Raw genomic sequence first — 14,701 nt, 5'->3', positions numbered from 1 at the left:
ATTTTATAATTTTTTGAGTTTTTTGTTGATTCTTTTATATTCTACATAGATGATCATGTCATCTATGAATGAAGGCAGCTTTATTTCTTCATTCCAAATGTGTGGCTTTTGTTTATTTTTCTTGCATTGCATTAGCTATTTCTTTAAGTACAATGTTGAAAAGGAGTGGTGAGAGAGGGTATTCTTGCCTTTTTTCTGGTCTTAGTGCAAAAACTTCTAGTTTCTCACAATTAAGTATGAGGTTAATATTATTTTAATGTTTTAATTTTTCTATTTTATTGACAGATATTCTTTATCGAGTTAAGGAACTTCCTTTTAGTTCCTAGTTTATTAAGAGTTTTTTTTTCTTTTTTAAACCAAGAGTAGATGTGGTCTTTCACATTTAGAAGAGATTTATTCTTAAGTATTTTCTATTTTTGATGGTAATTTAATTAGTATTACTTTTAAGTTTCAATTTCTAGTCTTTTTGGTAGTATATACAATATGTAAAAATACAATTGATTATTGTCTGTTGTTCTTGAATATTGTAACCTTGATAAACACAGTTGTAAGTTCTCCTTGGTTTTTGATGCTGTATCATATTTTTTCTTTTTATTTATTTATTTATTTTTAATTTTATTATTACTATACTTTAAGTTTTAGGGTACATGGGCACAATGTGCAGGTTGGTTACATATGTATACATGTGCCATGTTGGTGTGGTGCATGCATTAACTCGTCATTTAGCATTAGGTATCTCCTAATGCTATCCCTCCCCTATCCCACCACCCCAAAACAGTCCCCGGTGTGTGATGTTCCCCTTCCTGTGTCCATGTGTTCTCATTGTTCAATTTCCACCTATGAGTGAGAACATGCAGTGTTTGGTTTTTTGTCCTTGCAACAGTTTGCTGAGAATGATGGTTTCCAGCTTCATCCATGTCCCTACAAAGGACATGAACTCATCATTTTTTATGGCCGCATAGTATTCCATGGTGTATATGTGCCACATTTTCTTACTCCGGTCTATCATTGTTGGACATTTAGGTTGGTTCCAAGTCTTTGCTATTGTTAATAGTGCTGCTATAAACATACGTGTGCATGTGTCTTTATAGCAGCATGACTTATAATCCTTTGGGTATATACCCAGTAATGAGATGGCTGGATCAAATGGTATTTCTAGTTCTAGATCCCTGAGGAATCACCACACTGACTTCCACAATGGTTGAACTAGTTTACAGTCCCACCAACAGTGTAAAATTGTTCCTATTTTTCCACATCCTCTCCAGCACCTGTTGTTTCCTGACTTTTTAATGATGGCCATTCTAACTGGTGTGAGATGGCATCTCATTGTGGTTTTGATTTGTATTTCTCCGATGGCCAGTGATGATGAGCATTTTTTCATGTGTTTTTTGGCTGCATAAATGTCTTCTTTTGAGAAGTGTCTGTTCATATCCTTCACCTACTTTTTGATGGGGTTGTTTGTTTTTTTCTTGTAAATTTATTTGAGTTCATTGTAGATTCTGGATATTAGCCCTTTGTCAGATGAGTAGGTTGCAAAAATTTTCTCCTATTCTGTAGGTTGCCTGTTCACTGTGATGATACTTTCTTTTGCTGTGCAGAAGCTCTTTAGTTTAATTAGATCCCATTTGTCAATTTTGGCTTTTGTTGCCATTGCTTTTGGTGTTTTAGACATGAAGTCCTTGCCCATGCCTATGTCCTGAATGGTATTGCCTAGGTTTTCTTCTAGGGTTTTTTACGGTTTTAGGTCTAACATGTAAGTCTTTAATCCATCTTGAATTAATTTTTATATAAGGTGTAAGGAAGGGATCCAGTTTCAGCTTTCTATATATGGCTAGCCAGTTTTCCCAGCACCATTTATTAAATAGGGAATCCTTTCCCCATTGCTTGTTTTTGTCAGGTTTGTCAAAGATCAGATAGTTGTAGATATGTGGCATTATTTCTGAGGGCTCTGTTCTGTTCCATTGGTCTATATCTCTGTTTTGGTAACAGTGCTATGCTGTTTTGGTACCAGTACCATGCTGTTTTGGTTACTGTAGCCTTGTAGTATAGTTTGAAGTCAGGTAGCGTGATGCCTCCAGCTTTGTTCTTTTGGGTTAGGATTGACTTGGCAATGCGGGCTCTTTTTTGGTTCCATATGAACTTTAAAGTAGTTTTTTCCAATTCTGTGAAGAAAGTCATTGGTTGCTTGATGGGGATGGCATTGAATCTATAAATTACCTTGGGCAGTATGGCCATTTTCACGATATTGATTCTTCCTACCCATGAGCATGGAATGTTCTTCCACTTGTTTGTATCCTCTTTTATTTTTTTGAACAGTGGTTTGTAGTTCTCCTTGAAGAGGTCCTTCATGTCCCTTGTAAGTTGGATTCTTAGGTATTTGATTCTCTTTGAAGCAATTGTGAATGGGAATTCACTCATGATTTGGCTCTCTGTTTGTCTGTTATTGGTGTATAAGAATGCTTGTGATTTTTGTACATTGATTTTGTATCCTGAGACGTTGCTGAAATTGCTTATCAGCTTGAGGAGATTTTGGGCTGAGACGATGAGGTTTTCTAGATATACAATCATGTTATCTGCAAACAGGGACAATTTGACTCCCTCTTTTCCTAACTGAATATCCTTTATTTCCTTCTCCTGCCTAATTGCCCTGGCCAGAACTTCCAACACTATGTTGAATAGGAGTGCTGAGAGAGGGCATCCCTGTCTTTTGCCTGTTTTCAAAGAGAATGCTTCCAGTTTTTGTCCGTTCAGTATGATAGTGGCTGTGGGTTTGTCATAGATAGCTCTTATTATTTTGAGATACGTCCCATCAGTACCTAATTTATTGAGAGTTTTTAGCATGAAGCGTTGTTGAATTTTTCTTTAATCTCAGAACTATATCTTTAGAAATTCCCCTAGTGACCCTCAGTTGGAAATTAATATAATTTTTTTGTCTCCCCCTTGAATTGATAGTTTTGGTGGATATAGAATTCAATGTTAACATCTATTTCTCAAAGCATGTTGAGAATATTCCTTCCCTTTTTTAAACTTTCATTGCTGCTTTTGTGAAGTATTCTGTAAGTCTATTTATTATTCTTTAAGTGATCTATCTTATCTTTTTTATGCTTTTAAGTTGTTCTCCTTTTTAGATAACCTGATTTTAATTTTATTGGTCTAATTTGTAGTCCTTTATGTTTATACTGTTCAGAATATTATCGTTTTCTTAACTATATGTATGTTTTAAATTCTCTAAGTTTTTTCTAACGTTTCAATTTTTCTCTTCACTTTTAAAAAAGGACATATTTCCAATTAACTGCTCATAAAAAAAGCAAATATTTGTTTCAGTCTTGTATCATTGCCCTTCATCTTCCCTTATGTTGATATTACCTAGAATATTAGTTCCAGGTTATTTTATCTATTATTTCTGTCTTACAAATTTACCTTACGTTGAATGAGTGTTTTTCTTTCCACATGTAAAATACTTTATCAAGATGTGTGATCACATTGATTTCACATGCCCCCTACAGAATTTATAATTTTTTCTCTTATTGATTTGAATTTTCAATCAAATCTACCCTATAGCCTCATTGTTATATTTTATACCCTAATTTTTTCCTATCATATTTTTCAATTCCTACTTTATTTCTTTATTTCTACTAAATATTGTGTGATATTTAATTTTATGTGCAAATTTGACTGGGACATGGGGTTCCCAGAGATGTTATGAGACATTATTCTGGCTGTATCTGTGAAGGTGTTTCTTAATTAGAATAATATTTGAATCAAAAGACAGTAAAGCAGATTGCCTTCCCCAACATGGGTAGGCCTCATTTAATCTATTGATGGCCTCAACAATAGGTTGAGTAAGGAAGAATTCGCTCTCTTTGCCTGACTGTCCTTGAGATGAGAGTCTTCTCTTGCCTTTGGACTAAGACTCAGACTGGAACTTATGCCTTCAGTGCTCCTTAATCTCAGGGCATCAGACCCAGATAAAACTATACTGTTTTTTATTTTTGGCTCTGCAGCTTTCTGACTCCACATCTTGAGACTTCTCAGCCTCCATAACTACATGAGCTAATTTCTTACAATACATTTCTTTCTGTATATATGTGTATATAAATATAGATCCATTTCTCCTGGGAACCTGAAGACATGTTGCTTTTATTTTTGTATCTGCTGTTCATGTGGGTCTGATTCTGCCATATTCATTTTTACTATCATTCATGGTACTTTGTTTCTTTATGCTTCAGAGACTGATGTTTAGGAAATTTAATTCTAAATAAAATTATTAAATTTTTAAAATAATTTTCTCTAAAAATATTTTTAAATTTTTTGTTTGCTAGTTTTCTGAATGACAAAGCAGTAATTTTAAAATTTAAATTATATAGCCATTGTGGAGCTGTTTAGAACATGGTGATAGTGTAAATTAGGTCCTCAAATTCACATGAAGGTAAGATTGCTATTAGAATTTTGTGTGTGTGAGTGTGTGTGTGTATGACACACACACTTAGAATTTAAAGAAAATCTGGGTAAAAATTGTATTTTCTTCTGTAGAAGAATTATATTTTCCTTACATTAGTTAATCCTGGTTTTATACATACTCTCTGATAAGATCTACTATTCTACATGGTCTCAAATTTTGTCTTCTATTTGTAAGCTCTATTTGTAATTTAGAGACTGACAGATGACCCGGAAACAGCATCAACTCCAATGTTTGAAAATAATTTTTAATTTATGATTTCCCATAGTTTCTGGACTCTGACTTTTCTTCGTACTTTTCTACTCATGAATTCATATAAAAAGTTGTTATTGCTATTTTAATTGTCAAGCGTTTTCAGATATGTTGTACCAGGAGGTTGCTAATGAATATACTAGAAAACAAGTTACCAGAAAAGTAAGGCCAATGACATAAAATTCTTAAGAAGTAAGAAAAAGGCCTGTACTATCCATTTGCTAAATGTTGCAAAAAAATCAATAGCCTAAGAAAACATAATACGTCTACACATATTGAGCTCATTTTAACGTTTACATAAAGTTTAGAATTAACTGGTCTTAATGGTTATTAAGAAGCTCCTTTTATGTGTTAAATATGTATTTTTTGTATTACATTTTGTGTAAGAAATTATTACGGAAATACTAACATAATCTGTCTCAGAATAGCTAGAAACAAACAAATGAATAAATGTGATAGGTTTAAATAAAATATTTGGGAGGTTGCAGATAATTGATTTATCTTTGAAAAAGGTTGAAAAAAATCTTAGTGAGATTTGAGAAGACAAATAAAAGTTACTGCAACAATAACAACATTATCTGACTGTGGAGGAAAAAAATAATGCCTCTAATCTCTCTCCTACCAGTAGGGGAAGGGTGGTAAATGAAGAAAGGCCTGGAAAAGAAAGAATGAACTATGAAAGAGTATAATGCATCTGGACGGTCCCTAAGGAGGTTTAAGAATCTTCCTTTTTTCAATGACGTGTCTGTATTGCCTTTGATAGTAAATCACAGTTGCTTTTTAATAAAAGTTTATATTAAATTCTCTACTGAGCACTTCTTAAATGACAAAAGCAAGTGGCAGCATATACTCTCTAGACAGGTGATGTCTTTATTTGTGGAAAAATGTAATTTTTGTAATAATGGCTGTGTAACCACTCTTCACCAAGCTAAAAGCAGAAGTTTTACACATGTGCCTCATCTTATTGCCTAGTAGCTGCCTAGTTTATTTTATGGTAGCAGCTCTTGGGTGTTAATCAAATCTGAAGTTCTCAATGCCCCTCATACCAACAGTAGCCCGTATTAGGTGCTTAAATGTATTTGTTGCAAGATTGGATAACTGAAATATCCTTTGGCTTAGACCTGAGAAATGAAAGAAAAAAATATGTAAAATAAAAACATTACTATTTTCAATTCTTCAAAGATAAATCAGTAAATAAATTATAAGACCACTAAAATGTATTCCTATTATATGAAACCTACCAGTTATTTAAAACTGCTCCTCCATTCTACATTTACTATTTCTTAAGCATAAGAAAAGTCAATAATATCCTTTGAGAATTACTCACAAATGCTTAATATTAAATGTATAGAAAACTTTCTGTGTAAATATAATCTTATAATATTTAAAAAATAAAGTCAAATAATATGTTATATATGAAAAACACTATATGCCTTTGCTTTTTTGGTCCACACTTTAAAAGGTACTGGAAAAACACTTAGAAAGTCACTGCATTAAATGTTTTCTTTTTTTTTTTTTTTTTAAGACGGAGTCTCGCTCTGTCACCCAGGCTGGAGTGCAGTGGCGCAATCTCGGCTCACTGCAAGCTCCGCCTCCTGGGTTCACACCATTCTCTTGCCTCAGCCTCCCAAGTAGCTGGAACTACAGGCGCTGGCCACAACCCCAGCTAATTTTTTGTATTTTTAGTAGAGACAGGGTTTCACCGTGTTAGCCAAGATGGTCTCGATCTCCTGACCTCGTGATCCGCCCACCTCGGCCTCCCAAAGTGATGGGATTACAGGTGTGAGTCACCGTGCCCAGCCTAATGTTTTCTTACCTATTAGAAATGTGTGGATTTGGAAATAATCCAAAATTTTAATTAAATTTATTTTAATTTCTAGGCAAAAAATGTTTAAATTGTGTATCTCCTCATTTTTAATTATCACTGGAGATTGACTTAAAACAAGCTTAGTAACAACTTTGTCTGTAATACATAATTCCAAATTTAAAAAATATCTACCCATGTGTGTCTAATGTGAATGGACCCTTTATGCCATAATTTAAACAATTTTTTTATCTCTAAGAACTGTTACACTCATAACTGTAGCATGCAAAGAAAAGGCCAATTTGTGTCATTTGATAAAAGCAAAACAAATATTTAAATTATGGATATAATATTTTTCACATAAGAATATTAACATACCATAGTTCAATTGTTACTACTTCTCTCTCAACATTCTACATGCTTGAAATTTGTTTAATCTTCACAAATGGCACTATAAAATGTACATAGCTGCACATGTACCTTATCTTACTGCCTAGTAGCTGCTTTAGTAGTAATTATTAGTATTTGCCTTATTTTACTGCCTAGTAGCTGCCTTAAAAGTTATTACTATTTTTTACATGAAGAATCTCCGTGCCCATAAGCATTGTGTAGGCATAATCAGAATAACGTGAATTTGAGGTGCCTTTCACATGTTTAACAACACAAAGGGACAATATTGTTCAATACATAGATATTGAACAACATCTTTTTTCAGGATAAGTTGACTTAATATGTTCACTATATGTTCCATGAGAAGCAATTTATAGTCCCAACTATTCTCTTAAAACCAAGCTAGAGATACCATAATTATTAGCTGCATCCAATGTCATCTACGAAGATGGAATTTCTTCTCCAGTTCTAGAGTATGTGTTTGAATATCCAATGACCTGTTACATAAACTTTGTAACTAAATATAAGTCAAATTTGTGGGCTGCTGCTCAACCCTTGGGATTCAAGTCAATTGTCTCTTATGACACATGGAGGCAAAAAGCAATGTAATTGTTTTTCAGTTTTAAAAATGTGCTATAAATGTAGTGAACAAACACTTCAGTTTGCCCAGAAAAGTCTCAATTTATGCCTGCTGCAATGAAGTACCACAAGTGTTCCAGTTTAGATGATAAACTAGGTGGTTAACGCTACCCATAAACTCACTTCTGATAGTGTAGTTGTTATCATACTGGCTTTTATTTGGAGGAGAAAAGTACTGCAAGATCAATACATGTTTCCTCAGATGTAGGAGGTGTCCTGAAATGGCAATCTGCAGAAAATGGAAGGGTAAAAACATAGAAGTTTGAAAATGGTGACCAAAATTAATAAAGGGATGTATGATCTCCTAAATACCCCATACAATGTTCTTGAAGTAAAATTTCACAGAACCGACTAACTATATAGGCAGGCACTATTGTTTACAAATCGATTCACAAATTGTAAATGGCAATGGATGAATGAGCTCTCAGAGCATTTCACAGTGCTAAGATTAAAATACATGCTACTTCTCTGATTGCTGTAAACAGTAGTCTTTTTTATTTTATTGCAGATCTTTAACACTACTATTCCAGAAATGACAGTTTTAAAAGTGTGATAAAAATGAAATTTCAATACACTGTCAATCATCCTGATTCCATATTGACTGAAGAAGAATAAAATCCACTTCTCAAGAATTTGCTTATTGTATGCTCATGTTTTATAATTGTTGTCTCATTGATTCTGCCAAAAGAGAGTTAATTGAATTTTAAGCATATTGAAATGATGTTTTTATTCTGACAATATCTTGATTCCTTATAAATAAATTTAGAGCATAAACAAGTAAAAAATATTAGTTATTATCATACTTCCCATGAAATATGAATATTTGATTACCTCTGTGACTTAGATGATTTATACAACATAAGTATTGATTGAGATTAAAAATTAGACTGCTTAAATCTATTACCTGTTTTCTTATCCCTTACCAACATTACTGATCATAATTTCTGGTGTTGAAATATTACTTAGAAAATTTTTAAAATGCAGTCATTTTAAAATCCTATGCTTGAGGATAGGAATATGTTCTAAGAAATTCATTGTTAAGAGATTTTTGTCTCTGTGTGAACATCATAGGATGTACTTGCACAAACCTAGATGGTGTAGCCTACTGCACTCCTAAGATATATGAATAGCTTACTTCTCCTAGTTTGTAACCCTGTACATTATGTTATTATACTGACTACTGTGAGCAGTTGTAGTAAGACAATGGTATTTACCATTGTGTATATAAGCATAGAAAAGGTCCAATAAAAACATAGTATTATAACTTTATGAAACCACAGTCATATATGCAGTCCATCATTGACTGAAACATTCTTATACAGTGCACGGCTGTACCATATTTATAATAAAAATATTGTGATTAATATTAACATAATTTTTTAAATGTCTTTGGCTTTAATTACTACAATATCACTTGATTTATTTTTCTATATACTCTTGTATCAAGGCTAGCCTGTTAATTAAACAGTTTTAAGTTCCAGAAAAACTGCAAATGCAAATTCTATCATTTTATTCACTAAATTATCAAATAATTTATTCCAATAACACATTTACTTGATCTTCTCTTTAGATGACATTATAGTTATTAAGGTTAAGGTGTGCATTAAGTTTCTATTTTATAATTACAAATATATTTAATCTACTGATGTATTTTAAACAATACAAATTATACTAATATTAATTGCTTCTGAAAGACTCTAATAACATATTCTCATCATTACATTTACAAAATACTTTGCTAAATTTATTTTTTTATAATACATATACATACACACACATGCTGTGAAATTTTGGCAATGTAAAAGTATAAAGACAGAAATTAAACTGTCCTATAATGCCATTTATTCATAAATAACTAACAAACATTTGCATGTTTTCTGTCACTGTTTTTTCATAACCGTTGATGTATTTTATACTGTAGACCTTTTGTGTGATAGCTTTTCTGTGATCATATCTTTTTTTCAGTAGATGTCAATGTCTCTAGTGTCTTATAATTAGGAGCCTATGTCATAGACAATAAGGGTGGTATTTCTACACAGTTTTTCCTCTATCAATAAGCCTGCCACTTATTGAACTTGAACCTGAGCTCATTTTCCATTTTGACATGCCAATTACGAGCCTAAAACAAGTAACTGTAAATAATACCATTTAACATTTAGAACAGTACAGAGTACAGCTCTCCAAATGAGTTTAGGAATACTTAGAGCCAGACTTGTTTGTGACAATGTAAGTTGATACTATTGACATTTAGGATGTGAACTCAGAGGAGCTAAACATCCTGCAATGTTCTGGTTATTTCCTACCAAAAAGACATACTGCTAACATTGAGACACAGATGGGCATTTAAGAACAAATGTTTTTACTTAAAAACAAAACAAAAACTTGCCTTGCTCAAGATATAAGAATATATTCCCAGGAAAATATGTGTTGGCTCTAAGTATCTTTCCTCTTTTGGATGGTGTTTCAAATTATTTCTCAGCTATGCTTCATGGATCATGATTGGAGTTATGACATTTTTCCTAACTGCAAAGAAGGAGAAACATTTCTCCTCCATTTTCTTGTTGGCTTTGATGTTGTCAGTGGATGCAAGGAACAGACGTAAAACAACTGATTTTTTTTTTTTAACCAGAAGCTTTAATCTCTACCAGAGAAATCTTTTTAATACATGAGAAAAAGTAAGTGGAAAAAATGGCACAATAATTACTCTGAAGAGTGGGGATAGAGTGCCAGGTATATTGGAAATAATAGGCTATATTCAGGGAAGGGTCATGCCATTCATTACAAAAGAAAAGGATGGATGTTACTGCCAGTAAATGATGATAACAGGGAATTATATTACTCCTGCTTATTCATGCTATTTTCTCAAACTCAAATCTCTCTACCAAAATCTAGGCTGTTATATGCAACTACGTTATTAACTTTTCTATTTGAATGGCTATTTTATTACCTAAATATTAATAAATCAAAAGCTGACTTTTTGACTATCACCCCCTATTGGGGAACCTGCCCTGATATTCACGTAGGTTCTTCTCTATTTTCCTTAAGCATCGGCCAGCTTGAGAAATAAAGGGACTGAGTACAAAAGAGAGAAATTTTAAAGCTGGGCATTCAGGGGAGACGTCACATGTCGGTAGGTTCCGTGATGCCCCACAAGCCGCAAAAACCAGCAAGTTTTTATTAGGGATTTTCAAAAGGGGAGGGAGTGTGCAAATCATTGTGGGTCATAGACATCAAGTACTTTACAAAGTAATAGAATATTACAAGGCAAGTGGAGGCCGGGCGAGATCACAGGACCACAGGACCGGGGCGAAATTAAAATTGCTAATGAAGTTTTGGGCACCACTGTCATTGATAACATCTTATCAGGAGACAGGGTTTTGAGAGCTACCGGTCTGACCAAAATTATTAGGTGGGAATTTCCTCTTCCTAATGAGCCTGGGAGCGCTATGAGAGACTGGGGTCTATTTCACCCCTACAACCTTGACCATAACAGACAGGCACACCTGGTGCGGGGGCGTTTATAGGCCTTTACCTCCAGGTGCGTATTCTTTTTCCCAGGGATGTTCCTTGCTGAGAAAAATAATTCAGTAATATTTCTCCCATTTGCTTTTGAAAGAAGAGAAATATGGTTCTGTCCCGCCCGGCTCACCTGTGGTTAGAGTTTAAGGTTATCTCTCTGATTCCCTGAACAATTGCTGTTATCCTGTTCTTTTTTCAAGGTGCCCAGATTTCATATTGCTCAAATGCACATGCTGTACAATTTGTGCAGTTAATGCAGTTATTATAGGGTCCTGAGGTGACATACATACCCCTCAGCTGACAAGATTAAGAGATTAAAGTAAAGACAGGCATAGGAAATCACAAGGGTATTGATTGGGGAAGTGATAAGTGTCCATGAAATCTTTAAAATTTATGTTTAGAGATTGCAGTAAAGACAGGCATAAGAAATTATAAAAGTATTAATTTGGGGAACTAATAAATGTCCATGAAATCTTCACAATCCACGTTCTTCTGCCATGGCTTCAGCCGGTCCCTCTGTTTGGGGTCCCTGACTTCCTGCAACAACCCCCAAACCTGCTCCATCCACAAGCCCCACCTCAGTTTACTAAAACTGCCTTTACAGTTGTATAGATTAAGAACAATGGAGCCATTCTTGACTCCCTTTGCAATCCATGTTCAGTCCATCAGGAAATTGTATTGAGTCTGTTTTTAAGAACATAAACAAAATATGACCCTTATCTCTTCCACTGTGATAATCCTGGAACAAACCACCATAAATTATTACTTGGATTACTGTAATAAGCTGCCAATTAATTAATGCTCTTTGTTTTAATTCTTACCCCAGAAAACTTGATTCTATTGCAGATGGTCTTTGAAAAATAAATGTGATATTGTCATTCCGCTCAAAATGTTGCAATGTTTTTTCGTGTCACAAAGAGTAAATACCAGATCTTGTGATTGTCTTCTCTGAGACCTATCTTGGTAATTTCCCCTTTCACTCTCTTCTGAGCACATTGGTATCCTTACTCCTCCCCCAATACTCCAGGCACACTTTCACCTTACGATGTATGCACTAGAAATATTCCTGGAACACACTTAGACTTTATATTTTGATGAATAACTTCTTCATCTCTTTCAAGTCTTTACTCACATGTTACACTTTCATTGAAGGTTATAACTGATCACATTAGGAGTATTACTCTTTACTTATACTTCTGATTTATATTACTTTTTATTTTATTAATGTAGTTGTATTTCTTTCTTTTACTTATATAGTTATCTTTTATAACAAGGTACTTTATTCAGTGATATAGCCTAAGTGCCTAGACAGGGTTCTACACAGGACAGGAGCTCAGGAAATAATTGTTGAATGGGTGAATGAATATGAACTTGAGAGGGAAGGTTATCCACAGAGAGTGATTTAATGGCTGCTTTTCAATCTTCGACATGTTTTTTACCTCAGAGCTTTTGACACAGTTAGTCTTGCCCTCTACTTGGAAATATTTCTCCATATAATCAAGGTTTCTCTCCCACCACTTTGGAAACTCCACTTAAATATGTTTCTTGCCTTTAAAATGTTGAAGAACTTCACTTCTTATTACTGAACATGCTCTGCAATCACTCTGGATGCTTTCTAAAAATAATCTTATGCATTTTCATATAATTATATGGTAAGTATTCTTGCATATACATCTCTATTGACATATGTGAAATTACAGAGTCTTGCAAGTTGCAGCTGTAACTGTAGCTGGATATCTTCATTTACATAAGACTTAAGAAAACTGTAAATATATATTTTATGTATGTATATTTTTTATGTATATATATATATGACTATATATAGTCTTCTTAAGTCTTATGTATATATATAGTATATACATAAAGTACATATCTATTGTGTATATACACATAAAGTGTATATACATTTTATACATATACACATAGAGTGTATATATATTTTATATATATATACACAGAGTGTATATATATTTTATATATACACCTAGAGTGTATATATATTTTATATATATATACATGAAGTATATATATACATAAAGTGTATAGGTATTTTATATACATAAAGTCTGTATTTTATATATATACATAAAGTGTATATGTATTTGATATATATACATAAAGTGTACATGTATTTTATATATATACATAAAGTGTATATGTATTTTATATATATACATGAAGTGTATATGTATTTTTTATATATACATGAAGTGTATATGTATTTTATATATATATACATGAAGTGTATATGTATTTATCCTCATATAAAATAAAGAACGCTTAAGAAGAGGATGGAATGACGTAAGACAGTAGATAAACAGGTATGTCAAGGGTCTCCAAGATCACCTTCAGGCTCAGTGATTCACTAGAGGCACTCAGGAAAGTTGTTATACTCATGTTTACATTTTTAAGAGTGAACGAATACAGATTACAATCAGCAAAAGGAAGAGGTCTGTGGGACCAGGTCCAAGTAAAACCAGACTCAAGCTTTTAGGTGTCTTCTGTTGGTAGAGTTTCAAGGACCTGTTTAGATCTCTCAGCAACAGCTTGTGACAACACATGGAAAGCTAAAGTGTTATCAATCGAAGAAACTCGTGCAGCTTTAGGGGTCCAAAGTTTAAATTGGAGGCTGACATGTTTTGACTATGTTCCCGCCCAAATCTCATCTTGAATTGTAATTCCCATAATCCCCACATATAGTGGGAGGGATCCAGTCTGAGGTAATTGAATCATGGGGGTAGTTACCCCCATGCTGCTCTTCTTGTGATAGAGAGTGAGGTGCTTTTATAAGGTTACCCCAAAATTTGGAAGCAACTTTGGACTTGGGTAACAGGCAGAGGTTGGAACAGTTTAGAGGGCTCAGAAGAAGACAGAAAAATGTGGAAAAGTTTGGAACTTCCTAGAGGCTTAATGAACAGCTTGGACCACGATGCTGATACTGATATGGACTATGAAGTCCAAACTGATGTGGTCTCAGACAGATATGAGGAATTTTTTGGGAACTGAAGTAAAGATCATTCTTACTATGTGAAGAGACTGGTGGCATTTTATTCCTGCCCTAGCTATCTGTGGCACTTTGAACTTGAGATAATTTATGGGATTTGGCAGAAGAAATTTCTAAGTGGCAAAGCATTCAAGAGAAAACAGAGCATAAAAGCTTGAAAAATTTGCAGCCTGACAATGGGATAGAAAAGAAAACCCACTTTCTGGGTAGAAATTCAAGGCTGCTGCAGAAATTTGCATAAGTAACATGGAGCTGAATGTTAATCACCAAGACAATGGGGAAAATGTCCCCAGGGCATATCAGATACCTTCACAATAGCCCCTTCCATTACAGGCTCAGAGGCCTATGAGGAAAAAATGGTTTCCTGGGCTGGGCCCAGGGCCCCCCTGCTGTTGCAACCCAGAGACTTGGTGCCCCATGTCCCAGCCACTCCAGCCACTCAAGCCATGGCTAAAAGGGGTAAAGGTACAACTCAGGCTGTGGCTTTAGAGGGTTCAAGTCCCAAGCCTTGGCAGCTTTCACATGGTGTTGAGCATGCAGATACACAGAAGTCAAGAATTGATGTTTGGGAACCTGTACCTAGATTTCAAAGGATGTTTGGAAATGCCTGGATGTCAATGCAGATGTTTGCTAC

The 14,701-nt window shown here is 34.0% G+C and overlaps 1 long non-coding RNA gene across 1 annotated transcript in view; it reads right to left on the bottom strand.

Annotated features, from left to right (window-relative positions):
- Positions 1 to 7,681: 7,681 nt before the first annotated feature.
- LOC105738403 overlaps positions 7,682 to 14,701 on the bottom strand; it is a 28,562-nt gene continuing 21,542 nt past the window's right edge. The window contains exon 4 of the long non-coding RNA XR_001114210.2: positions 7,682 to 7,773. This is a non-coding gene — a long non-coding RNA (uncharacterized LOC105738403). The remainder of the gene's footprint in view (positions 7,774 to 14,701) is intronic.

This window comes from Nomascus leucogenys, chromosome 12 (assembly GCF_006542625.1).
Source record: "Nomascus leucogenys isolate Asia chromosome 12, Asia_NLE_v1, whole genome shotgun sequence".
In the NCBI taxonomy this organism is placed as follows: domain Eukaryota; kingdom Metazoa; phylum Chordata; class Mammalia; order Primates; family Hylobatidae; genus Nomascus; species Nomascus leucogenys.
This window is presented reverse-complemented; position numbering and strand designations above follow the sequence as displayed.